Raw genomic sequence first — 27,981 nt, forward strand, 5'->3', positions numbered from 1 at the left:
CCAGAATTTAGTCACAAGGTAATACCTTGCTACAAGAAAACTTCAGAAAGTTGTTCTTTCGGCAAGTGGCAACTGGGCCCTCTATCTAGGTTTTGGTAACTTGAGAGAAGTAGACAATGAACATTTCAGGAAAGAAAAAAAACCTGCCAATTTCTGTCATAATAGGTCAAAGACAAGAAAGGCAGATGAAAGTAATGTGTGAATGTAAACCTTCCTTCTCTAATCTCAAGGTACAAAATGGCTAGACTGAAATATTCTTGATATATTCTTACTTGAGAGAAGAAATAGACAAAGAACCTTTGATTTTACTTTAGACAATTTCTTATCCCCTCTGTCCATATTATTGTAAAAGCCCATATGAGAAGTAAAAGTGTGAGCCAAAATAGTTTGGGCCAAAGTTTTAAAACCTCCTTACTGCACAGAGGTATGAAACCAACATGTCCAACAAACAGAAAACACCATAGCAGAAACAATTTAAAACCAAACAAACAAAAAAAAAAATCACTATCAGTATAAAGACTCTTCTACAGTTAAGACTTCTAAATTACCTCCTAGATCCAGAAACTCAGGCTAAACTCCTCTTCTTTACTCCCTACTCCATTGCTTGCTAAACCTCTCGCCTTGCATCTATAAAGTGTATCTAATCTTCTTGGTTCTCCTTCCTTGCTGTTTTAAGGATTTTATTGTAATCACTATGAGTAATAACAAAAAAAAAAAAAAATTAAGAAATTATGAAGTTTTTTAAAAAAATCCTATAAAATCCCCTGGGACCTCAAATATTCTCATTTTACTGGGAAGAGCTAATGATGTCAACTAATATGAATTCATGTACTCTAGTCTCAAGCCAGTAAACTGCATTTCTAAGACCCTAAACATCAAGTGACATGTTTCAAAGAGTCTTTCTTTAACACAAGCATGATATGAAGATGGCCATGGTGGTGGCAGTGGTGGTAAAACCAAATTAAGACCTTTGGAGGTCCCAAAAACAGAAAATATAATAGTATAGCCCTGTATTCTCTCCCTATTAAATACAAAATAAAAACAGTACTGAACTGCTAACATTTAGTGCAATAAATTCTTATTTCTTTCCTAATTCTGCTTCAGTTTTTTTTTAAATGTTAGATAGTAAATGCTTTCAATTGTTTTTCAAATTCTTTTTCTTCTGCTTTGCTGATACCCTAAGCTTTTTTCAATACGCTGTTTGGCTAATCAGTACTAAGTGCTAAGAAATAGAAGTAAAAGCAGTTGGAACTTGAAGAGGTCTACTCTACATCAGATATTTTACATGCATTATTTATAATTCTTGTCACATCGACAAAAAGGAGAGATTATCAACCCTGTTTTGCTGATAAAGAATGAACTCTAAGAAACTAGACAAGATGCCCAAGGTCACTCATGCAGTAAATGGCAGAGTTGAGCATCTGAAATAGGCCTTTATGTCTCCCAAGTCTGATCCCTTAGACATACTGCCTATAGGGCATTTCTTCAGAACCAGCTCCTGGACAAAAATTTCATTTCAGAGAAACAATGAAAAATGCTTTTTAAATGCATCATTTGGTAGTACTCAAATTTTCCGTGGAACCTAATCACTGATAATACTAAATAAATGTAAATATACAGTCCAGACTGCTACACTGCACAACTCCAGTGGGAAAAAAGAAAAAAATTTTTTTATGTGAATGATGTCCCCTGGAATTGTGTGATACAGTTGAGTGTGTAACCCCAATGCTTGTCAAAGACCCTGTCAGGGCCCTTTACTATTCTATTTTGGAAAAAAAAAACTATCATTGTTTTTTCGGTTTTTTTGGTTTTTTTTTTGAGAAGGAGTCTCACTGTGTCACCCCGGCTGGAGTACAGTGGCGCGATCTTGGCTCACTGCAAGCTCTGCCTCCCGGGTTCACGCCATTCTCCTGCCTCAGCCTCCCCAGTAGCTGGACTACAGGTACCCGCCACCATATCTGGCTAATTTTTGTATTTTCAGTAGAGACAGGGTTTCACTATGTTAGCCAGGACGGTCTCGATCTCCTGACCTCGTGATCTGCCTGCCTCGGCCTCCCAAAGTGCTCGGATTACAGGTGTGAGCCACTGCGCCTGGCCACTATCATGGTTTTTCAAATCCGATAAGCATTCTCAGAATATTAAAGAAAAGTTTTTGTTGTTGTTGTTTTGAGACAGGGTCTTGCTATGTTGCCCAGGTTGATCTCTTACTCAGCCTCCTGAGTAGCTGGGATTACACACTTATGCCATCAGGACCAGCTCAAGAAAGGACTAGCCAGACATGGTGACATACACCTGTGGTCCCAGCTTCTTGGGAGACTGAGGTAGAAGAACTGCTTGACCTCAGTGATGATCATACCGCTGCACTCCAGTCTGGGTAACACATCAAGACTGTCTTTTTTTTAAAAAAAAAAAAAAAAAAAAAAGGGAAGATATCTTAAAGCACATGAAAATAAAAATACACCAAAAGTCAATTGTAAGAAAATGCAAACTAAAACCACAAGGATATACAACTATACACCTACTATAAGGGCTAAAATTAAAAAATAAAAATAAAAAAAAAACAGATACTACCAAGTGCTAGCAAGGATGTAGAGCAACTGGAACTCTCAAACATTGTTAGTGGAAATGCAAAATGGCACAATCACTTTGGAAAACAGTTTGGCAGTTTCATACAAAATTACACATGCTTACCATATGATCCAGCAATCTGCTCCTAGGTATTTACCCAAGTGAAATGAAAACTTACGATCACACACAAAGCTATACATGAATGTCTATAGCAGTTTTATTCATAAATGCCAAAAACTAGCAACAAGCCAAATGTCTTTCAACAGATAAATGGATAAACTAACCATAGTACATTCATACCATAGATTACTACTCAGCAATGTAAAGGAACAAACTATTGAAACTCGCAACATGAATGAATCTCAATGAGTTTTCTAAGTATAAGAGGCTGATCCAAAAGTCTATATAACCACAATGTCACTTATGGTTGGCCCTCCATATCCACTAGTTCCATATCTGAGAATTCAACCAATATGGATAGAAAATATTGTAGTAAAAACAAAATACAACAAAAAATAATACAAATAAACAATATAACAATGATGTACATAGTATTTATACTGTATAAGGTATTATATTTAGAGATGATTGGAGTACCAGGAGGATGTGTGTGTATATGTAAACACTAGGTCATTTTACATAACGGACCTGAGCATCTGTGAATTTTAGTATCTGAAGGGGTTTTGGAACTAATCTCAGATAAGAAGGGACAACTGTGTATGACATTCTGGAAAAGTAAAACAGTAGCCACAGAAAATAGATCAGTGTTTTCCAAGGAGATGAACTTAGGGGGAGAGGTTAACTACAAAGGGGCAGCAGTTCTGTGTCTTAATTATGAGGATAGATACATATTCTATGCATTTGCCAAAATCCATAGAACTGTGTATCACAAAGTGTGAATTTCAATGTATTAATGCACAATTTAAAAATGAAAAAAGTTGTATAAAAAATAAAGGAAATATTCCAAATTGGGGAAAAAAAAAAAAGGGGGGGGGGAGGGGCTTTTCACTACCAGATCTAGAAACGGTTATCCTCTAGAGATAATACAACTGCCTCCACTGAGCTGTAAAGATAAAATGTAAAATGCTTAACACAGGCTTAACATACAGTAAATTCTTAGTTTAGAATTCTTAAATTCTAGTTCCCTTCCCTTTCCCTGCTTCTCTCTCTCATGTATTTCTCTTTCACTGTGTCTACTACTCCCTCTTCTTTTTTCTGCCTCTGTAATGACTTTACATTGTTTTTGCTACTTCAAATTCCTTTTCCCTATTTCTTTGGTTAACGGTATCTATCCTTTGGGGAACTGACACTACTCCCATTTATGTGGTTCTGATGTTAATGTCAATGACAATTCCCCACAGTGATTAGCCCAGAGATAAGCCTGTTAGATAGAGGCCATCCTAGGAAACTAAGTTCTCAGCTGTCTGAGGCCATGCATCCTTGCCATGAAAGAAGCTTTCTAACATAAGCAGAAAATGAGGCTAACAGGTGAAAAAATAAACTGAAGCTAGGATACTCTGAAGACAGCATCTAAGTTCCCAGATCTGTGGAATTCTCCATCTCTATTCTTCCTATTTACATAGCCAATATATCACCTTTCTGTTTAATCCATTTTAGAACTGTTGTTTTTCATGCTTCCCATTTTAAAATCACAAAATACTTGGCTTCTCTAAGGAAACAAAAATAGTAAATTATCTCTTTACTTGCTGTGGCCTTCAGTTATTTTCAGTATTAGTGGCTACTAATATCAAGATATTACCCAATCCCACTAATATCAAGATATTACCCAATCACACACATTTGAAGGAGGTAGAAATAGCTGGGCCTGGTGGCACACATTTTTAGCCCTAGCTACTCAGAAGGCTGAGGCAGGAGGACAGCTTGAGGCCAGGAGTTTGAGGTTGCGGTGCTCTATGATCACATATGTGAATAGCCACTACATTCCAACCTGGGCAACACAGCGAGAGAGAGAGAGAAAAAAAAAAATAGAGGCAGAAATAAAAGATAAAGCCACATATAACAGTAGACTGAAAACAGCTGCCTACTGAAGATTTACATTACAAGTAGTGAAAAACCTTCAAGACAGTTTTTAATGCACATTATATCAGATTTTAAATCTTCAGTGCAGGCAGTGCTTACTTTTCATTACCTTACATTTTACCACTCTGCTCACTCAAAGCTAGGTAATAAAGATATATGTTACTTTGTGTCATTCTGCCTTTGCATGCTCATTCATAAATTTTAATCAGTATCTGAAGAAAGGCAATAGTATATGCAAATAGGAAAAGCATACAACTGCAGTAAGGATTAAAGAAAAAGTCTCACAAGTTGAGAACACATAGCACACTTCTAATAAGCCATTCTTCAGTTTGTCTTCCTGGAATGCCCCTACTTGTTTTTGATGCTAAGCTAATCATCACTATGTACCATAGCCTACTAGAACGTCCTCTGCCACCTCACCCTGTATCATAGCAATTACCGAATTATAATTATATATTTATATGTTAGTGGTAATGAGAACCTAAACTGTTATTAAAAAAAAAATCAAACAGAAAAAAGCAGATGAACGAGATAAACACTGTAGTGATAAAAGTCGCAGTTTTGTTACAGGGTCCCAACACTTACTCAAAGGTAACCGCTGGGTCAGGGTTTTTGCACTACAGTCTCTTCTGTGGTTGCCAGATAGAGGTTACAGGACAGAGAAATATGTTACAGGAAAAGGGTCCCAATCCAGATCCCAACAGAGGGTTTTTGGATTTCACACAAGAAAGAATTCAGGGTGAGTCCACAGTGCATAGTGAAAGCAAGTTTATTAAGAAAGTAAAGGCATAAAGAATGGCTACTCCATGGGCAGAGCAGCCCTGGGGGCTATTGGTTGCCTATTTTTAAGGCTATTTCTTAATGATATGCTAAACAAGGGGTGGATTATTTATGTCTCCCATTTTTAGAGCATATAGGGTAACTTCCTGACATTGCCATGGCATATGTAAACTGTCATGGAGTGGCGCTGATGGAAGCGTAGTAGTGAGGATGACCAGAGGTCACTCTCATTGCCATTTTGGTTTTGGTGGGTTTTGGCTGGCTCCTTAACTGCAACCTGTTTTATTAGCAAGGTCTTTATGACCTCTATTTTGTGCCGACCTCCTATCTCATCTTGTGACTTAGAATGTCTTAACTGTCTGGGAATGCAGTCCAGTAGGTTTTAGCCTCATTTTACCCAGCTCCTGTTTAAGATAGAATTGCTCTGGTTCACATACCTCTGACAGTTTGACAAGCAAATGAATCTGATGGGGAATACAAAGATGATTCACAATTCAAGTTTGGATAATGGGAAGGAAAAGCCAATAATTAAAAAAAAAAAAAAAGAAAGTAGGAAAAAAATACATTTTAAAGGAAAAGAAAATTCAAATTTGAGTGAGTTAAGCAGGATGACATGACAATTAGGTGACAATCTCCAGCTGGAAACGGATGTTCAGAAACTTGCAATATAGGGGTCACGTGGAAGAGATTCTCACTAAAGCCAAAAGAACAGGTAACATTGCAAGAAACAGAATCTAGAGAATGAAAAACATGTAAGGCAAATACTTGAGAAATAAGTTGACTTTGTAAATGAGCCAGGAGGACAGCAAAGTTACAAGGAGAAGGGAGGAGGAAAAGTGGTACACAGTGTTAAATCTGAAGCAACAAGACTGAAGAGCCCCCATTTGGCAATTCAGAAGAACAGTTTAAGTGAAAAGGAAGGTAACCAAATTGAAACAATAGACACAAATTGTTTTTTTTCCTTTGGCCTGCTGCACAGTATTTTTAAAAAAAAAAAAAAAAAAAAAAAAAAGGAAAGGTTTTTGTTTAAGCCGTTAAATTGTTGTTAGGGAAGATAAAAATAAAAATGATAAAAGAGTTAATTAATGGTCCTATACATTCTAATAGTAGAAGGGATAAAACAGGTAGCCATGAAAGCCTAAAGGGTATATCCCTGACACCAAATGGGAGACAGAACTTACACAATTTAGAGAGAAAGAAAAGCAAAGCTGAAGAAGTTTCTGTTGGATGGTCTTGATCTTCTTACATTAAAAAAAAAAAAAGTAAGTGAACCTACAAAGTCTGGGAGCAGTACACTGGAATCAGGCCCTAGCAAGTAGTAGAGTGGTGGCTCACGCCTGTAATCCCAACACCTTAAGAGGCTGAGGCAGGCAAATCACTTGAGGCCAGGTGTTCAAGACCAGCCTGGGCAACATGGCAAAACCCAGCCTCTACAAAAAAAATACCAAAAAAAAAAAGCCGGGCATGGTGGTGCATGCCTGTAGTCCTAGCTACTCCAGAGGTTAAGGCAGGAGGATCACCTGAGCCCAGGAGGTTGAGGCTGCAGTGAGCTGGGATTGCGCCACTCCCCTTAGTCTGGCCAATAGAACATGACCCTGTCTCATTTGGGAAAAAAAAAAAAAAAAAGGCCGGCGCAGTGACTCACGCCTATAATCCCAGCACTTCAGGAGGCCAAGGTGGGCGGATCACCTGAGGTCGGGAGTTCGAGACCAGCCTGACCAACATGGAGAAACCTCGTCTCTACTAAAAAAAATATATAAAATTAGCAGGGTGTGGTGGCGCATGCCTGTAATCCCAGCTACTCCAGAGGCTGAGGCAGGAGAATCACTTGAACCCGGGAGGGGGAGGTTGCAGTGAGCTGAGATCAAGCCATTGCACTCCAGCCTGGGCAACAAGAGTGAAAGTGTCTCAAAAAAAAAAAAAAAAAAAGTAGAAAAGGTCTGAAATAGCCCCTACAGGAAGTGGGAAAGAATTGCCAATCAATGCAACCAAGTATTTTAGAGCACATTTTCTCATTAATTGCTCATCTCATTTTTTACTTAACTTGTAGAAGGATACAAATTCTTCAGTCTATTTGATCTGATATTCCTTTTTTAAAGACAGCCTTCTATATCCCATCTAATGATGTTCTGTATGTCTACTTTTCCATTTAAATTACCCCCATCTATTCTTTGCTATGTTACAAAACTTTTAATTATTCTTCTGCTTTAATGTGGTTCTAGTCTTGCTCTCATGCTCTGTACAAATATCAAAGTAGTATTTGATTACTCAAGAAATCCTTAATGTCTATTTTCTTAAAGACAAGTATTTAAGAGAACTATATAAAGAATAGGACTTCTAAATCCAGAAATGGCTATATCTTCTGACAGCTGCTCATTTACTATTATAACTAAAAATAAAAATTCCCCAGGAAAATATGAATGATGATCTTTAACACTTTGAAGCTTCAGAAGTAATAGATAAAGTGTCTCTTTTCATTTACATTGACATTTTTCCATTATACAACTCATATTTCGGTATTTTATATGTATTAAAAATTCAGTGGGACTTTTAAAATAAATATGGCATAACATATTTTCAAAAGAACATTTTTGGTTGGTGCAGTGGCTTACGCCTGTAATCTCAACATTTTGGGTGGCCGAAGCAGGCAGGTCGCTGGAGCTCAGAGTTTGAGACCAGCCTGGGCAACAGAGAAACCCTGTCTCTACAAAAAAAAAAAATTAGCTGGGTGTGGTGCTATGTGTCTACAGTGCCAGCTACTCAGGAGGCTGAGCTGGAAGGACAGACTCTGCCCCAGAGGTCGAGGCTGCAGTAAGCCATGAAAGTCCTACTGCACTCCAGCCTGGGCAACAAAGTGATACCCTGTCTCAAAAAAAAAAGATTCTTGTGATAAAAACAGTCGCCTCGGAGAACTCTACATTTATTTCCATAATGCTGACACTGACATTTCATAAAAAGCTTTGGGATTCAACTTTTGTAACCGCTTTAAAGTCTTTTTTAAGTCTTTTCTTTTTTCTTCTTCTTTTTTTTTTTTGAGACAGTCTCACTCTATTACCCAGGCTGGAACACAGTGGTACAAGCTCAGCTTACCTGTAGCCTTGACCTCCTGTGCTCAAGTGATCCTCCCATCTCAGCCTCACAAACAGCTGGGCCTACAGGCACACACCACCACACCCGGCTATATTTTCAATTTTTTGTAAAGATGGGGTCTCACCACATTGCCCAGGCTGATCTCAAATTCCTGGGCTTAAGCGATCCTCCCATCTCAGCCTCCAAAGTGCTGGGATTACAGGCATGAGGCACCTCGCCTGGCCTGCTTTAAAGTCTTAATATAATGTTTATAATATTGTCAGAGGTGACAAATCTTCATATAATAAACATAGTTTTGATTTGAAGATATTTCTTGTTATCAAAAAGTGGTTTACCTACATTAGAAATGCTACTTTTGAATAAAAACTGTGACTCCAAAACATGAAACAAATTTTCTTATGCTGTTGTAATGACACCATCATTAAAATATATTTATAGCTACATTATAGCTACATTCCCCTCCTCCAGTGTCTGCTCTGTGGGTTATCACTCATATGCTCTAGCATGTTGGGTAAAAATAAGGTTCAGTCATTTAATAGCCATACTTCCTACTACTGTAGGTAAAATAACAAGCCCTGAAGGTTCCTAAAAGTCAAATTATTCATTATTTGAAAGCAGTTACAACACTGATTTTTAAATTTAGGCAGTTGTGATTCAATTCTCTTTTTTTATACTATACTGAAAATGAACATTACTCTTTTAGCATATACCTGACACCAACCTACTCAGTCAGTTGTCTACTCCTGTTATAAACACACACATATACATGTGTACACTCCTGTTTTTTAAATCCTCTATACATGTACCGTTTTCCTAGTTTATAACCTGAATGTTACCTGTCAGCTTTGCCTCTAAGACAATCTTCCCAATGATAGTCATGCACTTCCTTTTGTTCTTCTTGAAAAACAATCTAATCCCACTTGACTATCTTGAGTGCGGCTTGGCACAAACTTCACTAAAATTGTTCCACCCCACTTTCTACTCCCAAAACAAAAAACTAAAGCAGCAAGCAGCATAGTCTTGTACCTCTCTTCATAACAAGTTTCAATCACTTTTGAAGCTCTACCTCACAGAATTATTCAACTGGCTTTGTTCTCTTCAAAAATCTTTATTAACTCAGCATTTAAGATTATCACAACCCTCAGAGTTGTATGCATGAACTAAGAAATGCCCAAGAAAATGTTTAATCATCCATCTTGATTCTTCCAGACAATCCCAAATTTGTTCATTGCTGAATCATCCATTAGACCATGTCTTAGTCTGTTTGGGCTGCTATAACAAAATACCTTAGACTGGGTAACTTATAAATGATGGAAATTTATTGCTTACAGTTCTGGAAGCTAGGAAGTGCAAGATCAAGATTTGGTGTCTGGTGAGGGCTCACTCTGCTTCTTCATAGATGGCATCTTCTCACTGAGTCATCACATGGCAGGAAGTAGGGATTCAAGCTCCCTCAGGCCTCTTTAATAATAAAGGCACTAATCCCATTCCTGAGAGCTCTGCCCTCATGACCTAAGTACCTCCTAAAAGCCCCATCTCATAATACCATCAAAGTGAAGGTTAGGTTTCAACATAAGAATTCTGAAGAGACATTCAGACCACAGTTGACATAAGCCTCATTTTTTTGATCCAGAAAAACACACACACACACATAGTGGCTACATTTAAGAGGAAAAGTCAATGTATCTTTGAAGAAAAGGTCAGTGAATGTCTACCCAGCTGTGAAAAGTGGGATATAAGAAAGTCAAAATAATTCATTTTATGGAAGAAAAAAGCAGAGGCCGAGAGGGGACAAGTGGTTAACCCATGTTTATATATTTGGTGGCAGAGCCAACACTAGTATCCAAGTCTCCTGATTACAAGTTCAAAGCTTTTGTACTTTATCCATTCATTCCCATTACTAACCAGAATTATGCTAAATAAAAAGAGTACACAAAAGACTACATATTGTATGATTCCATTAATATTAAAAATCAAGAAATGGCAAAACTATGGAGACAAAAATCAGATCAGTGGTTGCCTGGGGCTGGGGATAGGTGTAGAGAGTGACTGCAAATGGACAAGAATGAGCTTTTGAAAGATGAAAGTTTTCTAAAACTGGATTGTGATAATTGTTGCACAACTGTATAAATTTACTAAAACTTGAACTATGAATGTTATGGTATATAAATTATACCTTAATAATGCTATTTTTAAAATTACTAAGAAGGAATTCGGTATATAAGGAACTCAACTCAATAGCAAGAAAACAAATAATGCAAGTAAAAAATGGGCTACAGACCTAAACAGACATTTCTCATAAGAAGACATATAAATGGCCAACAGGTATATGAAAAAATACTGATTAACCATCACAAAAATGCAAATCAAAACCACAATTTTATATCACCTCACACCTGTTAAAATGGCTATTCACATAAAGACAAAAGATAAGTATTGATGAGGACGTGGAGAAAAGGGCATCTTGTACACTGTTAGTGGGAATGTAAATCGGGACAGCCATTATAAGAGAACAGTGTGAAGATTCCTCAAAATATTAAAAATAGAACTACCATATGCTCCAGTAATTCCACTTCTGGGTATACATCCAAAGGAAATGAAATCAGTATGTCAAGGAGGTATCTGCACTCCAATGTTCGTGAAAGCATTATTTATACATGTAAGATATGGAGTCACCGTAAGTGTCCACCAATAGATAAACACGTAAAGAAAATGTATTATGTATGCCAGGTGTGGTGGCTCACACCTGTAACCTCAACGCTTTGGGAGGCCAAGGCGGGAGGATCACGAAGTCAGGAAATTGAGACCATCCTGGCTAACACGGTGAAACCCCGTCTCTACTAAAAATATAAAAACAAAATTAGCCAGGCGTGGGGGCGGGCACCTGTAGTCCCAGCTATTCAGGAGGCTGAGGCAGGAGAATGGCCTGAATCCAGGAGGCAGAGTTTGCAGAGAGCTGAGGTCACGCCATGCACTCCAGCCTGGATGACAGAGCGAGACTCTGTCTCAACAAAAAAAAGAAAGAAAATGTGTTATGTGTGCATGTGTGTGTGCATGCATATACACACAGGATTCACATTCAGCTTTTAAAAAGCAAGACAATCCTGTTGGAGTTTAAATACGCCATTCTGACATATTGACTATTTTGAGTCAAAGGCTTCTGAAAAACAGCAGGTGTAAGATCACTCTGACCTTCCTTCTATTTCTTAAAAGCAGACGAAATTCCCATGTGAAAGATGTCCTCCTTAACCTAAAAGGAAAGCAACATTTTTATCATCAAGGACGGGATATGGAGACCAAGAGAATTCCATACAGACTTTGTTAAAATAACTTCTATCTTTTAAGCCTCCCCATATAATCCAGTTTATTTTTCATAAGTTACTACCCTTTGTCCAATTCGGTATGTAAGTATTCAATTCTAACTGTATCTTTGGGTCTTTGTTTCCTTATGAGGATTCCTGTGCCACACAAAACTTATATTGAATAAATTTGTGTGCTTTTCTCCTGATAATCTATCTTATGTTAATTTAATTATGAGGCCAAGCCAAAAAAAAAAACCTTAAAAAGGTGGAGGTAAAGTTTGCCTCCCCTTTACACTGTTATCTACAAATAACATGGATGAACCCAAAGGACATTATGCTAAGTAAAACAGGACTGGCAGAAAAAGACAAATACACGTACTACATGATCTTATATATAGAATCTAAAAAAGGTGAACTCATAGAAGCAGAGAACAGTATGGTGGTTGCCAAGGGCTGGGGTTAGGAGGAAATGCGGAGATGTTGGCCAAAGGGTTATTCAGGATGAGTAAGTTCTAGAGATCTAATGTACAGCATAGTGACTACAGTTAGTAATACTTACTGTACACATTAAATCTGCTAAGAAAGTAGGTTTTTTTTGTTTGTTTTTTGAGACAGAGTCTTGCATTGTCACCCAGGCCGGAGTGCAGCGGCGTGATTTCGGCTCACTGCAACCTCCGTCTTTCAGGTTCAAGCAATTCTCCTGCCTCAGCCTCCCAAATACCTGGGATTACAGGGGCCCACCACCACACCCAGCTGACTTTTTGTATTCTTAGCAGAGACAGGGTTTCACTATGTTGGCCAGGCTGGTCTCAAACTCCTGACCTCGTGATCCGTCCGCCTCGACCTCCCAAAGTGTTGGGATTATAGGCATGAGCTACCGCACCCAGCCAGAAAGTAGATTTTAAATGTTCTCACCACACACACACACACACACAAAAAACTATGTGAGGTGATGGATGTGTTAACTAGCATGATTGTGGTAAACATTTCACAATCTATAAATATACCAAAACATCAAGTTGTATGCCTTAAATATACACAATTTTTATTTGCAGCACTTTGGGAGGCCGAGGCGGGCAGATCACCTGACATCAGGAGTTCGAGACTAGGCTGACCAACATGGAGAAACCCCATCTCTACTAAAAACACAAAAAAAATTAGCCGAGTGTGGTGGTGCATGCCTGTAATCCCAGCTACTCAGGGGGCTGAGGCAGGAGAATCGCTGGAACCTAGGAGGCGGAGGTTGTGGTCCGCCGAGATCGTGCCATTGCACTCCAGCCTGAGCAACAAGAGTGAAACTCCATCTCAAAAATAAAAAAGAAACTCTAATTTTTTTTAGCTCTAAACTCTTAAGAGCTCTCAGGGCTTAAAATTTAAACAACACAGGTTTGAACTGTGAGGGTCCACTCATATGCTAATGTTTTTCAATAAACATACTGATAAATTTGGGGGAGGTTTGTGACAATTTGAAAAAATTCATAGATGAACCATATAATCTAGAAATATCAAAAAAGTAGACCATGTGCAGTGGTTCACACCTGTAATCCCAGCACTCTGGGAGGTCGAGGCAGGAGGATCACGAGCACTGGTGTTCAAAACCACCCTGGGCAAGGGCAACATGGCAAAACCCCGTCTCTACAAAAAATACAAAAATGAGTCAGGTGTGGTAGCATGCACCTGCAGTCCCAGCTACTCGGGAGGCTGAAATGGGAGAATCGCTTGAGTCAGGAGGCTGAAATGGGAGAATCGCTTGAGTCAGGAGGCAGAGGTTGCAGTGAGCTATGACTTAATCACAACATTCCAGCCTGAGTGACAGAGTGAGACCCTGGGTCAAAAAAAGAAAAAGATGGGAGGCTGAGATAGGAGAATAACCTGAACACCGGAGATGGAGGTTGCAGTGAGCCAAGATCATGCCACTGCATTCCAGCCTGGGTCACAGAATGAGACTTCATCAAAAAAAAGAAAAAAGAAAGAGGTATGTCATGAGTGCTTAAAATATATGTAGATACCAGTCTATGTTATCATATACTACTACAAAATAGATACAAATCTATCATAAAAAGTTAAAAATTGTCCCAACTCATACCACACACTTAGCCATACATGGTGCCATTTGAAACTGAGAGAAACCATGTCTCAAAAAAGCAAAGATACAGTATTAAATCATAACTAAAATCATAACTACATAAATTTAACTGTACTACACGCTGTACTACTGAAATAATTTTGTAGCCACCTCCTGTTAATGAGGTGAGCTCAAGTGTGAATATTTGCTTAAAGTACCACGTGACATTAATCATCTCCAAGCAAGCAGTTCATCTTTCCGATAAATTGTATATTCCAGTAAAAAGTGATCTCTCACGGTTTCTTCATGTTTAGTACGATACTATAAACCTCTACTATAAACCTTGAATGACACCTAAGTGCCACTAGTGAGGCCGGAAGTCCTCCCAAGAAGCAGAGAAAAATCATGGCATTACAAGAAAAAGTTGACTTGCTTGATACGTACTGTAGATTGAGGTCTGCAGCTGCAATTGCCCGCCACTTCAAGATAAATGAATCCAGCTTAAGGGCCATTGTAAAAAAAGAATTCATGAAGCCATTGCTAAAGGTACACCGGCAGATGCAAAAATCGTGCATGTTTTGTGAAATTTTTTTTTTAATCTCATATGGAAAATGTAGCTTTTATAGGGGTACAAGATTGCTATAAAGAAAGGCATCCCTATAAACTTTAGTAAGTTTCAAGAAAAAGCAGTCATTATACAACAACTTAAAACAAGTGGAAGGTGAAGGCTCTAAAGCTGAAGAATATAATGCCAGCCAAGGATGGCTTGATAATTTTAGAAAGGGGTTTGGCTTTAGAAACGTCACAATAACAGGAGAAGCAGCTTCTGCCAACCAAGAGGCAGCAGACGACTTTCCAGATGCCATTAAGAAAATCATTCACTTTGGGAGGCAGAGGTGGGCAGATCACGAGGTCAGGAGTTTGAGACCACCCTGGCCAATATAGTGAAACACCACCTCCACAAAAAATACAAAAATTAGCCAGGCGTGGTGGTGCACACCTGTAGTCCCAGCTACTCAGGAGGTTGAGGCAGAAGAATCACTTGAACTCGGGAGGCAGAGGTTGCAGTGAGCCAAGATCTCACCACTGCACTCCAGCTTGGGCGACAAAGCGAGACCCAGTCTCAAAAAAAAAGAAAGAAAATCACTGAGGAGGCTGGGTGCAGTGGCTCATTCCTATAATCCCAGCACTTTGGGAGGATGAGGCAGGAGGATTGTTTGAGGCCAGGAGTTCAAGACCAGCCTGAGCAACACAGCGAGACCCTGCCTCTAAAAAAAATATTTTTTTAATTAGCTGGGGGAGGGCATAATGGCTCACACCTGTAATCCCAGCACTTTGGAAGGCCCGGGTGGGAGGATCACCTGAGGCCAGGAGTTTAAGACCAGAGTGGGCAACACAGTGAGACCCTGTCTCTACAAAAAAATAAAAAACATTTAAAAATTAGCCAGGCATAGTGGTGCACACTTGCATCCTAGCTATTCAGGAGGCTGAGGCAGGAGCACTGCCTAAGTCCAGGAGTTTGAGGCCGCGGTGAGCTATGATCATTCCATTTGCATGTCAGCCTGGGCGATAGAGCAAGACCCCATCTCTTAAAAAAAAAAAGAAATATGGAGAAAGAATATCCACCTAAACAAGTTTTTAATGCAGACAAAAGTGCCCTATTCTGGAAAACAATGCCATAAAAAACATTCACTAGTAAGGAAGAGAAAAAGCACCAGTATTTAAGGCAGGAAGGGATGGGCTAACCCTACTGTTTTCTGAAAATGCAGTGGGGTTTATGATCAGGACTGCCCTTATCTATAATGCTACAAACTCCCAAGCCTTGAAGGGAAAAGATAAACACCAGTTCCCAGTCTTTTGGTAATGCAACAAAAAGGCCTGGGCAATGAGAACCCTTTTTCTAGATTGGTTCCATTGATGCTTTGTCCCTGAAGTCAGGAAGTATCTTGCCTGTACATTCTTTTATTATTGAACAATACCCCTGGCCACCCGGAACCCCATGAGTTCAACACCAAAGGTGCTGAAGTAGTCTACTTGCCCCCAAACACAATGTTTCTAATTCAGCTTCTAAATCAGGGGTTCATGAGGATCACTGGACACAGTACACTACAGAAAGTACTGTCAACTCTATGAAAGAGAATGCCAATAAAGAGACATCATGAAAGTCTGGAAGGATTACACCACTGAAGATGCCATCATTGTTATGGAAAAAGCCATGAAAGCCATCAAGCCTGAAATAATAAATTCCTGCTGGAGAAGACTGTGTCCAGATGTTGTGCGTGACTTCACAGGATTTGTCACAGGGCCAATCAAGGAAATCATGAAAAAGACTGTGGATGTGGCAAAAAGAAAAAAAAAAAAAAAAAAACTGGGTTAAAGGGTTTCAAGATACAAATCTTGGAGAAATTCAAGAAATAGACACCACACAAGAGGAATTTAAAAAGATGATTCGATGAGTGCTTCCAATCCAGTACCAGGTGATGCAGAAGGAATGCCAGAAAACAAAATGACATTAGACAGTTTGGTAGAAGATTATCTGATTGTTCAAGAATGCTTTTGACTGTTCATGACATGGACCCTTCTCTGATATGAGCACTGAAACTAAAGCAAATGGTGGAAGAAGGATTGGTACCATATGGAAATGTTTTTAGAGAAATGAAAAAGCAAAAAAGACAGAAGTATGATGTATTGCCATAAAGTTATACCATGTGTGCCTGCCTCTCTGGCCTCTCCTTCCCCCTTCCACCTCTACCATGCTGAGACCAACAAGAGCAATTCCTCTGCTTCCTTCTCCTCCTCAGCCTACTCAATGTGTAGACAATGAGGATAAAGACCTTTGTGATGATCCACTTCCACTTAATGAACGGTAAATATACTCTCTCTTTCTTATGATTTTCTTTCTTTTTTTTTTTTTTTTTTTCTGAGATGGAGTCTCACTCTGTCACCAGGCTGGAGTGCAGTGGTGCAACCTTGGCTCACTGCAACCTCCACCTTCTGGGTTCAAGCAACTCTCCTGCCTCAGACTCCCTAGTAGCTGAGACTACAGGCACATGCAACCACGCCCAGGTAATTTTTGTATTTTTAGTAGAGACGGGGTCTCACCATGTTAGCCAGGAAGGTCTCAATCTCTTAACCTCAAGATCCGCCCACTTTGGCCTCCCAAAGTGCTGGGATTACAGGTGTGAGCCACCATGCCCAGTCTATGATTTTCTGAATAACATTTTTTTTTCTTTAGCTTACTTTAAGAACACAGTATATAATACATATAAGGTACAATGTGTTAGTTGACTACGTCATCGGTAAGGCTGGAAGTCAATAGTAAGTTTATTAAATTTTTGAGGAGTCAAAAGTTACATGTGGATTTTCAACTTGATGGGGGTCTGTGCCCCAAACCCCGTGCTGTTCAAGGGTGAACTATATATGCTGAAAAGTGTCACTAAAATATGAAGAAACCAACTTTTCTCTAAACTTTAGATGCACTTCCCTGAATGATTTCCAAAAGTTGGGTACCTTATTTTCCAACTGTGCATTTACACACGGAAACAGCAAATGACAGGTACTATACAAATACACATGCAGAAATGAACACATGATCCCTATTAACACATTTTAGTTATTTATCACTATTTCCTTTTAGGTACTTCTGTACTATTCTAAGTAAGCCTCTGTAGACAGTCATATAGAGGATGTGTTCTGGCCAAGCTTGGTGGCTCACATCTGTAATCCCAGCATTTTACCAAGCCAAGCGAGGAAGATCACTTGAGTCTAGGAGTTCGACACCAACCTGGGCAACAGAGCAAGACCCCATCTCTAAAATAAAATAAAAAATAAAAATAAAAAAAGGATGTGTTCTTTTGTTTGTTATCTAGTCTGACAAAAATTTCTCCAAAATAGACTTCTTTGGTAATTTTACTTTCATTACATCTTTATGCCATTATAACCCAAACACTAATCTTTTTTTATTATTAAGAAGAACTATTCCTAATTGCACATTACCAGGTTTCTTTAGTTCATTATTTGGTGTATCCTCAGTAGGTATACATCTTTTCAGCTTACTCAGCATTGAGAACATAATATTGTTTGTTTGTTTACTTACAAATTAAAAGTAACATATCTCTCATCCTATGTACACTTGACAACCTGAGAGGTATCAAGCAGATACTTCTAATATTTGAACCTTAAAAACAAGCGGAATTTTAGTTGATACAGAGCTGGATGGATGTCTGTAATTATGTCAGGAAGCAATCAGGATTATCAGTAAACCTACATTTCTCATGCTGTTGAGGGGGTCAGTTTACCAAGGACAAGACAGGATCTTTTGGCCTCAAGAATCTCAGTTACAACCTGCCTAACCCCTAGAGTTTCACTAAACTTCCTAAGACAAAAAGAAAAACCTAAAACTTATAAAAAGAAAGCAAATTGTTTACCCTGGCTTAGTTCTAATTGTAAAGAATCAACTTTCTCAAAATTACAATCTTTTGACATTTGGCAACTGAACAAATTAAAGTTATTCAAAGAGCTCGAGACATAAAAACTAATACGACTTCTATTATATATTTTCTCCTTCAAGTGCCAGTACAATTCCATGTACTGGAGAAATTGAGTAAGTCAGATCCCAATTGATTAGGCCCTAATTATCACACACACTTTCACCTTGTGAACTCACAGTAACTGTCTTAAACCTGCTAACAGCATTCTCATGAGTGGAGAACACTGTGTCTCATTTTTAGTTTAATACATTAGTTCTCTTCAATGAACACAATTTTTTTTATACTAAGAGGCACATGCTTTATTTTTTTTTTTAGTAAGAGGTACCTAATTTATAGTAAGAAGCACATGAAGGTTAGAATTTGGTTTTGTTTTGTTTTTTGAAACGGAGTTTCACTCTTCTTGTCCAGGCTGGAGTGCAATGGCACCATCTCGGCTCAACGCAACCTCCACCTCCCGGGTTCAAGTGATTCTCCTGCCTCAGCCTCCCAAGTAGCTAGGATTACAGGCATATACCACCACGCCCGGCTAATTTTGTATTTTAGTAGAGACCAGGTTTCTCCATGTTGGTCAGACTGGTCTCCAACTCCTGACCTCAGGTGATCCACATGCCTCAGCCTCCCAAAGTGCTGGGATTACAGGCATGAGCCACTACACCTGGCCTATAAAATCATTTTTAATAAATATTAAACGCTATGCAACTGAAGTTCTTCTAGTCTCTCGCCTACCACCTCAAAAGGAAATGAAATCATTATAATAAACCTATTATAACATAAAAACTAATATTTTACCTGGAAATGTTCTATGAACTCTAAGAAAAAAGGATACTGTAAAGATGGTCAATTCCCTCATTTCTTACCATTGCTAGAAGAGGATGACAAACAAGGAGAAAAAAGGAGGGAAAGAAAAGAACTGAATAAATCTCCATCTCCAAATAAGGCAAGCTCATCAACCAGTACGCTCCTCTCTCTCTCTATCTCCTTCTCTTCACTGACTGCCCCAAGGTCCCAGACAACACAGAATCTACAAATTATATTTGTCCACTTTACCACTAATTAAGATATTACTATCAATTGTATTAAACAATTATAAAAATGATTATTTAGATTAACTTATGGAATGTTGACGTAAGTCATTAAATAACATTGCAATGCTTTTATTATAGTTTTGATCGTTTGTAAATATTGTTTATACTCTAAGTAAATTTATTCTGGTTCTAAATATTATTAGAATTTGATATCTCATTTAAGGGATATTATAGAAAAATCAGTCACAACATTGATAAAAATTTAAAACTCATTCATTGTGCATTGAAAGTCTTGATCAAATAAGACTTAGACAGATATACAGGTTCATTTTAGTTATATGTTTAAGGTAATTAAGAGGTCTCTCCCATTTTCATTTTACTTTTGTTCAAATTTACAATCAGAAAGTTATAGCATTTACACACTTTCAAGTTTATATCATGAAGTTTATTCATTAGAAAAACTAATTCTAACTTTCTTCATGTGCCTCATCGCTACATGATATAAACTCATTACTCAGATTCTAAAGTAAACATTAATTTTCCATTTTCATCTAAAAGTAATACCAATGTTTTATTACTTTATAATGTGAACTTTATTTATACTGACCAGTCATCAAGGCTGTAACAAATCTTTCAAGTTCGTTTTCATATTTATTTGGTTTATGGAAAAATAAATGTAAAAAATCCAAGTTAAGGCCGGGCGCGGTGGCTCAAGCCTGTAATCCCAGCACTTTGGGAGGCCGAGACGGGCGGATCACGAGGTCAGGAGATCGAGACCATCCTGGCTAACATGTGAAACCCCGTCTCTACTAAAAAATACAAAAAAACAACTAGCTGGGCGAGGTGGCGGGCGCCCGTAATCCCAGCTACTCCAGAGGCTGAGGCAGGAGAATGGCGTAAACCCGGGAGGCGGAGCTTGCAGTGAGCTGAGATCAGGCCACTGCACTCCAGCCTGGGCGACAGAGCGAGACTCCGTCTCAAAAAAAAAAAAAAAAAAAAATCCAAGTTATAAAATACAACAAATACAGTGAGCATTTCAGTAGTGATCTTTAAAAGTTTTTCTTTTATTCCAATGCTTCGATGAACAAGTTATACTACAGAATGACTACAGAAGAAAAGGCAGAATAGCAAAGGCAAAATTTGAACATTAGCACTACCCTTACATTTGGTATAATTTGTGAATTAAAAGAAGATTTATAAATTCAAAACATATTTCTCCTTCACATTGTCATTTTCTGACCAAAAAAAGACTACCACAAAGAGATATTTTTTTTTAAGCAGATGGGTATGAAAATTTAAAATGAAATTTGCCCTATAACTCTGCTTTCAGTAAGAGTACAAAAGTAACCCTTATATTGACAAATATGGCATAATTCATAGGTCCTATTTGCTCTTCCTCCATTAAAAGGAAAATGTGTAGTATCATATAAAGTTTATATGGGTTTTATGTTCAGAATATTGTAGATATTAAGAAAAACCTTTGCCTGGTGGGTGGTAAGGTTAATTTTATTGGTTTGATTTCCCATTATTCCAAATGGAAGACTGTTGGATGATGGTGGGTAGCTGGGGAAAGGAAATAATGACAGGAGATTAGAATGAGAAGAGAAAGTTGGGATTTGAAACTAATCAATTTTTTAAAAATCTTACGACCAAGCATGGTAGCTCACGCCTGTGGGAGGCCAAGGTGGGATGATCACTTGAGGCCAGTTCGAGACCAGCCTGGACAACATGGCAAGACCCTGTCTCTTTTAAACTTAAAAAAAAAAAAAAAAAAAATCTTTTTGATAAAATAAAGGAGCCAGGTACAGTGACTCACACCTGTAATCCCAGCATTTTGGGAGGCCAAGGTGTGAGGATCACTTGACCCCAGGAGTTCAAGACAAATCTGGGCAACATACCAAGGTCTTGTCTCTACAAATAATAAAAAATAATTAGCCAGGCATGGTGGCATGCACCCATAGTCCCAGCTACTCCAGAGGCTAAGGTAGGAGAATGGCTTGAACCAGCGAAGTCAAGGCTGCAGTGAGCCATGATCACACCAACGCACTCTAGCCTGGGCAACATAGTGAGACAAGCCCCCACCCCAATCTCAAAAAAAAAAAAAAAAAAAAAAAAATTAAAGAAAATAAAATCTTAAATCTACATATCCCTATATAATATTCTTCTGTTGGGGATTTTTTTAAAAGTTCTTTAAAAATCAGTTGTAAATATCTTTTACTTTTAAATATGTTTAATTGTTTCACTATAACAAGCTACAATGTAAAAACAATTCAAACTCCAAGAAAGAAACTCTATACTATATGGTAGTGAAATATAAGCCAGAGAATCAATAAGAGGATGCTACACTACTGTTGAAGCCCAGAAGTTGATATCTCCTTTGAAAAGGATCAACAGAAGCAGTATCGACGCAGGGTACAGAAACTATAATAAAGCTGGATGTGGTAGCACATGCCTATAGTCCCAGCTACTCAAGAGGCTGAGGCAGGAGAACTGCTTGAGCCCAGGAGTTCACAGTCAACCTGGACAAAATAGCAAGATCCCATCTCTTTGGGGGGGAAAAAAAAAAAAAGGTAGCATAATAGTAATACTTTTAGTTTCAGAGTTGTTTAAAAATCTTAGTTTTATGTTTAGTAAAGTAACTACTCAAGTTTTTTTAAGTATTTACTGTCATGATTGTAAAAACTTCCTTTTACATTTATCAATGTGCTATAATATGAAATGATGTATCCACCATTTAACTAAATCAAGAGATTTATTAAATGCAGATTATCATAAATCAAAAATAACCATTAATGAAATGGAAGAGTCTATTTACTTTATCAGCCTTGAGATTCTATTTACATAATGAAGAGCTATTGATAACAAACAGCCCAAACGCTATCTGCAAAAAAACTAATATTCCAATGATTTTAATATACATATAATTATCAGTTTCTATGCTTGGATATAAAGAATACGTGAATGGTCAGAAGTAAATTAACATACCTAATTTATTACAGTTTAGAAATCTAAATGAAATGCCACAGGCCACAAAACAACTGCTTCATATTCAAAGGCACACATTCAATTTGGTAGATCAGCTGGACTCACTGCATTATATTGCAGGAGATATGGGTTAAGTGACCTGGGGATACTGTTCTCCAGATATCTAAAAGGTCCATTTTTTTTACTGGAGTTATCTCTACTTTAAAAAAAAAAAAAAAAAAGGAATTATATCTACTTTTGATAAATACCTAGCTTACCACACAATTAGTACCTTCGCCCGCATAAGATTCTACTTAAAGCTTTGTTTTCGAAATTTTAGGATTGTAGCTATTATAAAAACAAAATTTAAGAACACACAACATGCACAATGGGTCAAGAATACATGCCTTCTCTTCTGATGAATAGCACAAGAAGGTTAAGAAAATACCATAACACACTCTAAGTTTGGGGATACATTTTAGAGATTTTTAAATGAGAAATCCAATAAATCTTTCAGCACTCAGCTTTCCATTATTACGGCTCATGAAAAGATTTTTTTAACTCATTTGTAATACACAATATATTCACTCCACAAATAACTATGTACATATATATGCCCACATTAATGTCTTACTCTTTTAATTAAAAATTTATGTTTCTCTTGGTCATAAAAATCTGGTTTTAGGTGTTTTAAAAGTTCAAACAGCTATTAAGCTATACTTTGCTTTGGCACTAGCTCCCCCTCCAGACCAACGTACTAATATAACTGCATTTTAAAAAATAATAATAAGTAACAAGTTTTTCCAATTCACTAGCAAATTTTAAGATTCACCACTTCTAAGGACACTCCAATTTCGTCAAAACAACTGGTAAGAATTTGCAACAAAACAATGCAGGATGTAATCAGAATTACTGTTGTTGTTTTTTCTCAATTCTATACATCTTAAACAGAACTGATTTGTAGGAAAACAACTTCAGGTGACTTTCTAGTTAAATTCAAAAATATCCTCAAAATATAACGTATATAATGCCATATTTTATGGAAATTATTTTGAATCACTATACTATTAAACAAGATACTCTTCAAGTTAATTCACAACTTGACCAAAGATACGTTTTTGCATCTGTTTCTGCAATCCATGCAAGTTTCATTCCAGCTGTTCAGCTCTTCAATTCAAACAGAATTCTCAATTTATAAAGCAGCAAAAAGACAATCCATGTCTTGGAAGTACCTTTGTAAGTTCCTTATAGCCTATTCATCTCTAACTCCCGGCATTTTTTACACAATGAACCTGTAAAATCACAATTACAAATGCTTGAATTCCCACCTTCTCACTACTACAGTAGTATTCATAAATCAAGTAATTAAGATTTTCTATACACATAGCAGATTTCCCAAGGACAGCAATGTACAGGGCCTTATTATTTGGCATAGGGTTTTAAGATGTTTTTACAGCTATTTTAAAGAGCAGAGACTACAACTCCATTATTTCTTATATATGATATGCTGTAGTGGTTAAATGGTAATTTCTCTCCTAAAATACTTTATATATGATGCACCTATTTAAAAATTAGCCATAAAACATGGAATGTAAATTTAATCAAGAAAATAAATATTCACCTAACCGCAGGAATAGCAAGAAAAAAAAACTATAATGAAACCTGCCAACAGTTTTCATAGAGGCAAGTCAGTTAAGTCAGTTACTTCAGATGCGTTTAACTCTAAACTGACACAAAAGTTGTGTTGAATTTGTTCCGCAAAACCTTGAAATTTGGGGTTATCTACTGGAGAATTTGGCTTTTCTGGGTCCACCTTCCTGCGTGGGTTAAAATAAACTGTAAATAATTCAAACACAGGAAGGAAAAATCCACCACCTCTCCGTGCCTTTAACCAAGGCCTCAATCTATATTATACTGCAAAACGCTAAAATAAAAGCTCATCGGGGCAAACCCTAAGCATGACACTGCCACTTAAGAAATACACTGCGTCTCTGAAGATTGCAATCCCCACTGTGAAGAAAGAACAGGTGCTGCACCCTACAACCCACTCAATCCTGCAGGACAAACCTCCGAAAACGGATAAATATGGACTCATTTAACCTTCCCAAATAAGTTTAGACACTCAAAAGCCGCCAGTTCGTCATTTGCACATCAAAAGGGAGTACAGCTGCACTCAAGCCTTTAACTGCCCAGCACGGTCCCTCGCGGATCTTTGTGCGGGTCCACTCCCTGCTTTCTAACCCAAGCAGCACTCAAAGAGAGCCCATAACGCACAGGCATCTTCCTCCCCACATACCGCGACTCCAGGGACCGAGCTGCTGGCGAAGGTAAGATAGGTGTGGAGGGGAGACGACGAACACCTCCCACCCCCGCCCCCATCCCTTCTCCTCCTCTAGGTTTTGGCCCCTGCCCTAGGCAAGGATGCGCGACGCCGAGGGCAGCGACGCCGCAGCTCCGCGTCCCGGCTGGAGAGGCAAGCGCCCCTCACCCTCTGCCCGCGCCCCCGGGGCTGCGCCAAGGCATCCGCCAGAGCGTCCCGGGGCCTCCCTCCCCACTTTTCCGAGAGCCGCTGGTTAACCGGCAGCAGTTGCAGCAACAGGCCCGGGGGTCGCCTGGGGAAACGAGCAGGGACAGCCGCGGAGCCTCCTCAGATCCCGCGCACAGCCCAGCCCAAGACCCCGAGGCGCGCGGGGCCCGGCTCCCAAAACGCCCCCTTACCCGAGGCGGGAGCAGAGGCGGTCTTCGCCGTTCCCCGTCGCAGCTGCCAAAGCCACAGCCCTCAGCTGCAGCTGCCCCACGCTGGGGGAGTGGGAAGGGTGGCTGGGTGGAGGATGCTACTCCCGACTGAACGGAGAGGAAGAAACGGAAACAGGAACCGCCGCCGCCGCTTAACGGAGCCTTCGGCGCCACTGACTGAGGCAGAGCGCGAGGCGGCGCGAGCCGGGCAGTTGCTGACAGCGCGAGACCGAGAGCGAGCCGGGTCCAGGGCGCGCGACCCCAAGTAGTGCCGGCCCCATTCCGCGGGGAGAGGAAGGGACGAGTCGGCTGGGGCCGGGAGGAGGCGGCGGGATGGGGAGGGGGGCTGTAGCGGAGGGAACCAGCTCCTCCGGTCGGCCGGAGATAACGCGCGCACGCGCCGGAGCGGCTCTGACAACGAGCGCAGGCGGGGAAGCCTCGGCCAGCGCCGGCGTGCGCGCGCGAATGGGGGCGCGCGCCCCTCGGCGTTCCTGGCTTCTGGGAGAGGGCGCGCATGCGCCGGCCGCTGCCACCTACGGCGACCCTAGCATGTGCCAGGGCTTCTCCCCGCCCCCTTCCTCGCTGCACCCGTGGAGAGCGTAGCAGCAGCATCCACCGCCTAGCAGAGCCGCGGGCCACAGCGGGACGGCACAGTTCCAGCAGGGCAGCGGCTGCGCACGCGGACGCCGGCTCGCACACAGGCGTAGGCCGCCCTCTACCGCCTGAAGGCCGGAGGCTGAGCGGGGCGCGAGCGGATCCCGGATCCAGGGAGGAGAGCCGCCTCCTGAGAATGCCGTGCTCCCTACAGCGCTGGGAACGGACCGGCCCGTGCTAGCTCAGTCGGCTGCCCTAGGGGGCACCCGCACTAGAGGTTTTGAAGCTGGCTCCTTGCTACTTTTAGGGGTGGGCGCTGCTGCTGCTCAGCCCCTGTAGCCCGCGTTTGGCCGCTTGGCTGCAGCTTCCAGCGCGATCCTGCAATGGCATTGCTCCCCCAGGAGACTCAGCGAAGCCCTACTTTATCTTGTGAGAGCTGTTTCCACATTCACTCTAAGAGAAAGACCACCCCCCCACGAGGGCCTGAGTTCGATGCCCGGCCTCTCCCGACCCGCGGCTGCGACAGCCCCTCTGAGGCGGAAGTTTATTCAGTACGGGAAAGAGAACAGCACGGGGAGAGGGGAGAGTCTTTGCCCTAGGATGCGTCCTACCCGCTCGGACTCGGAAAATTCCCGGCGCCCGCGATGCAGAGCAGTGGGCCGAAGGGCTGCCTCAGAGCAGCCCAGACCGCCAGCTGAGCGGGAGGACCTGAGCGCGCCGCCCCAGCACACAAAGTAGTCGCGGGCCGAGGGGTGCCGCCGAGGCCAATCAGAGCCGCGCGCCGCGTGAGTGGAGTGCGAGCCGGCCAATCAGAGGGCCGGAAGATGAGCTTCCCGTTCCAAACTCTTCCCTGTAGCCTTGGGACCCAGATCCCAAGCCTGGGGCGCTTTAGGGTGGGAAAACGAAATGGTGCCCTGAAGACAAGAATCATTTCTCAAGGCTTGGGCATTTTAAAGTACATACCGGGGACACTTATCCCAAAACAAGTAGTGGCGGCCTTTTAGATGTTAAATATTAAAAGATCACAGAAAAGAGATTTAAGAGGCAGTGTGGCCTGTCAAGATTGCAATCTGCCTAATAGTCATAAATTCACATATTTATTGAGACCGTCTTATGTACCAGGAACTCTTATCACAGATACACAAATAAGGTACTGCTGATTCAGAACAAGAAAATCCCTTGTCCTCAAGCAGCTCAGGTTCTGAGAGAGGTTTTGCTAGACCTTGTGACTCGTATTTATTGTCAGCTCTTTAAACAAAAAGCACTCTATGAAGTGCTGTACTTTACAGTCGTTTTTATGATTTTTATCTCCCTGTGAGACAAGAAAATTGAAAGGAAAGTAGAGTGACTTATCCAAGATCACACAAAAGATGTTCTAGCTCAGTTTGGGTGTCATCATTCAATAAAATTATTCAATAACAATTTATAAATGCATGGATGCTCTCTCCCGTGAGAGGTCTGTAGTGAGCGTACAAGCAGGACAAAATTCTGGTATAAAAGTGACACACTTTGGTTGTTGGAAATGAACACAAATGTTAGGCTTATGTGGGATTAAAGGTAAAAAATACTCTAGATAATTTTTAGAAGTCAGAGGTGGGGCGGTATTTACATTTTAGTTTAAACACAGCATTTTAAAAATATTTTAACAAGCAAGCGTAACTTTTTTTTTTCTAAGATAGAAGCACCAGGAAGGATCACTTAATCCCAGGAGTTCCAGGCTGCAGTGCCACATCATGCCTGTCAGTAGCCACTGCACTCCAGCCTGGGCAACATAGCAAGACCCTTATCTCTAAAATTAAAAATAAAATTTAAAAAAAGAAAAGAACTATTTATAGTTGGTTAATAATCATGATAGTTTACACTGTATAATACTTTGAGATATCCAAGTTCAAAGCTTTACATTTGCCTCAAAATTCCATTTTTGTTTGGCCTTCTGTTTTTACTTCCAAAATCCTAGAAATTAAAGCACTTATTTTCCCTACCTCCTTCCAATTGGGGGAAAAAAAAAAAAAAACCTAGGAATGTTTTGCCCAGGATTTGGTGCATTTGTATAGAGCAGTATAGTGTATGTTAAAATGACAAATAACTTTGGCCTGGGCGCGGTGGCTTACGCCTGTAATCCCCAGCACTTTGGGAGGCTAAGGTGGGTGGATCACCAGAGGTCAGGAGTTCAAGACCAGCCTGGCCAACATGGCAAGACCTCGTCTCTACTAAAAATACAAAAATTAGCTGGGTGTGATGGCAGGTGCCTGTAATCACAGCTACTCAGGAGGCTGAGGCAGGAGAATCACTTGAACCAGGGAGGCGGAGGTTGTGGTGAGCCAAGA

At 40.1% G+C, this 27,981-nt stretch overlaps 1 protein-coding gene across 8 annotated transcripts in view; it reads right to left on the minus strand.

Moving 5' to 3' along the window:
* The window catches only part of FUT8 (fucosyltransferase 8), a 331,654-nt gene extending 304,005 nt beyond the window's left edge, over nucleotides 1–27,649 (minus strand). For 5 of the 8 annotated variants that reach the window (XM_023232591.2, XM_023232599.2, XM_023232565.2 and 2 more), the window contains exon 1: nucleotides 25,043–25,527. The gene's annotated coding sequence lies outside the window, so the exon portion shown is untranslated. Of the gene's footprint in view, nucleotides 1–25,042; nucleotides 25,528–26,265 lie in introns of those variants that run through there. The other 3 variants (XM_023232574.3, XM_023232631.2, XM_023232607.3) reach the window with 3 other exon arrangements.
* Nucleotides 27,650–27,981: the final 332 nt, after the last annotated feature.

Source organism: Piliocolobus tephrosceles, chromosome 6, assembly GCF_002776525.5.
Source record: "Piliocolobus tephrosceles isolate RC106 chromosome 6, ASM277652v3, whole genome shotgun sequence".
In the NCBI taxonomy this organism is placed as follows: domain Eukaryota; kingdom Metazoa; phylum Chordata; class Mammalia; order Primates; family Cercopithecidae; genus Piliocolobus; species Piliocolobus tephrosceles.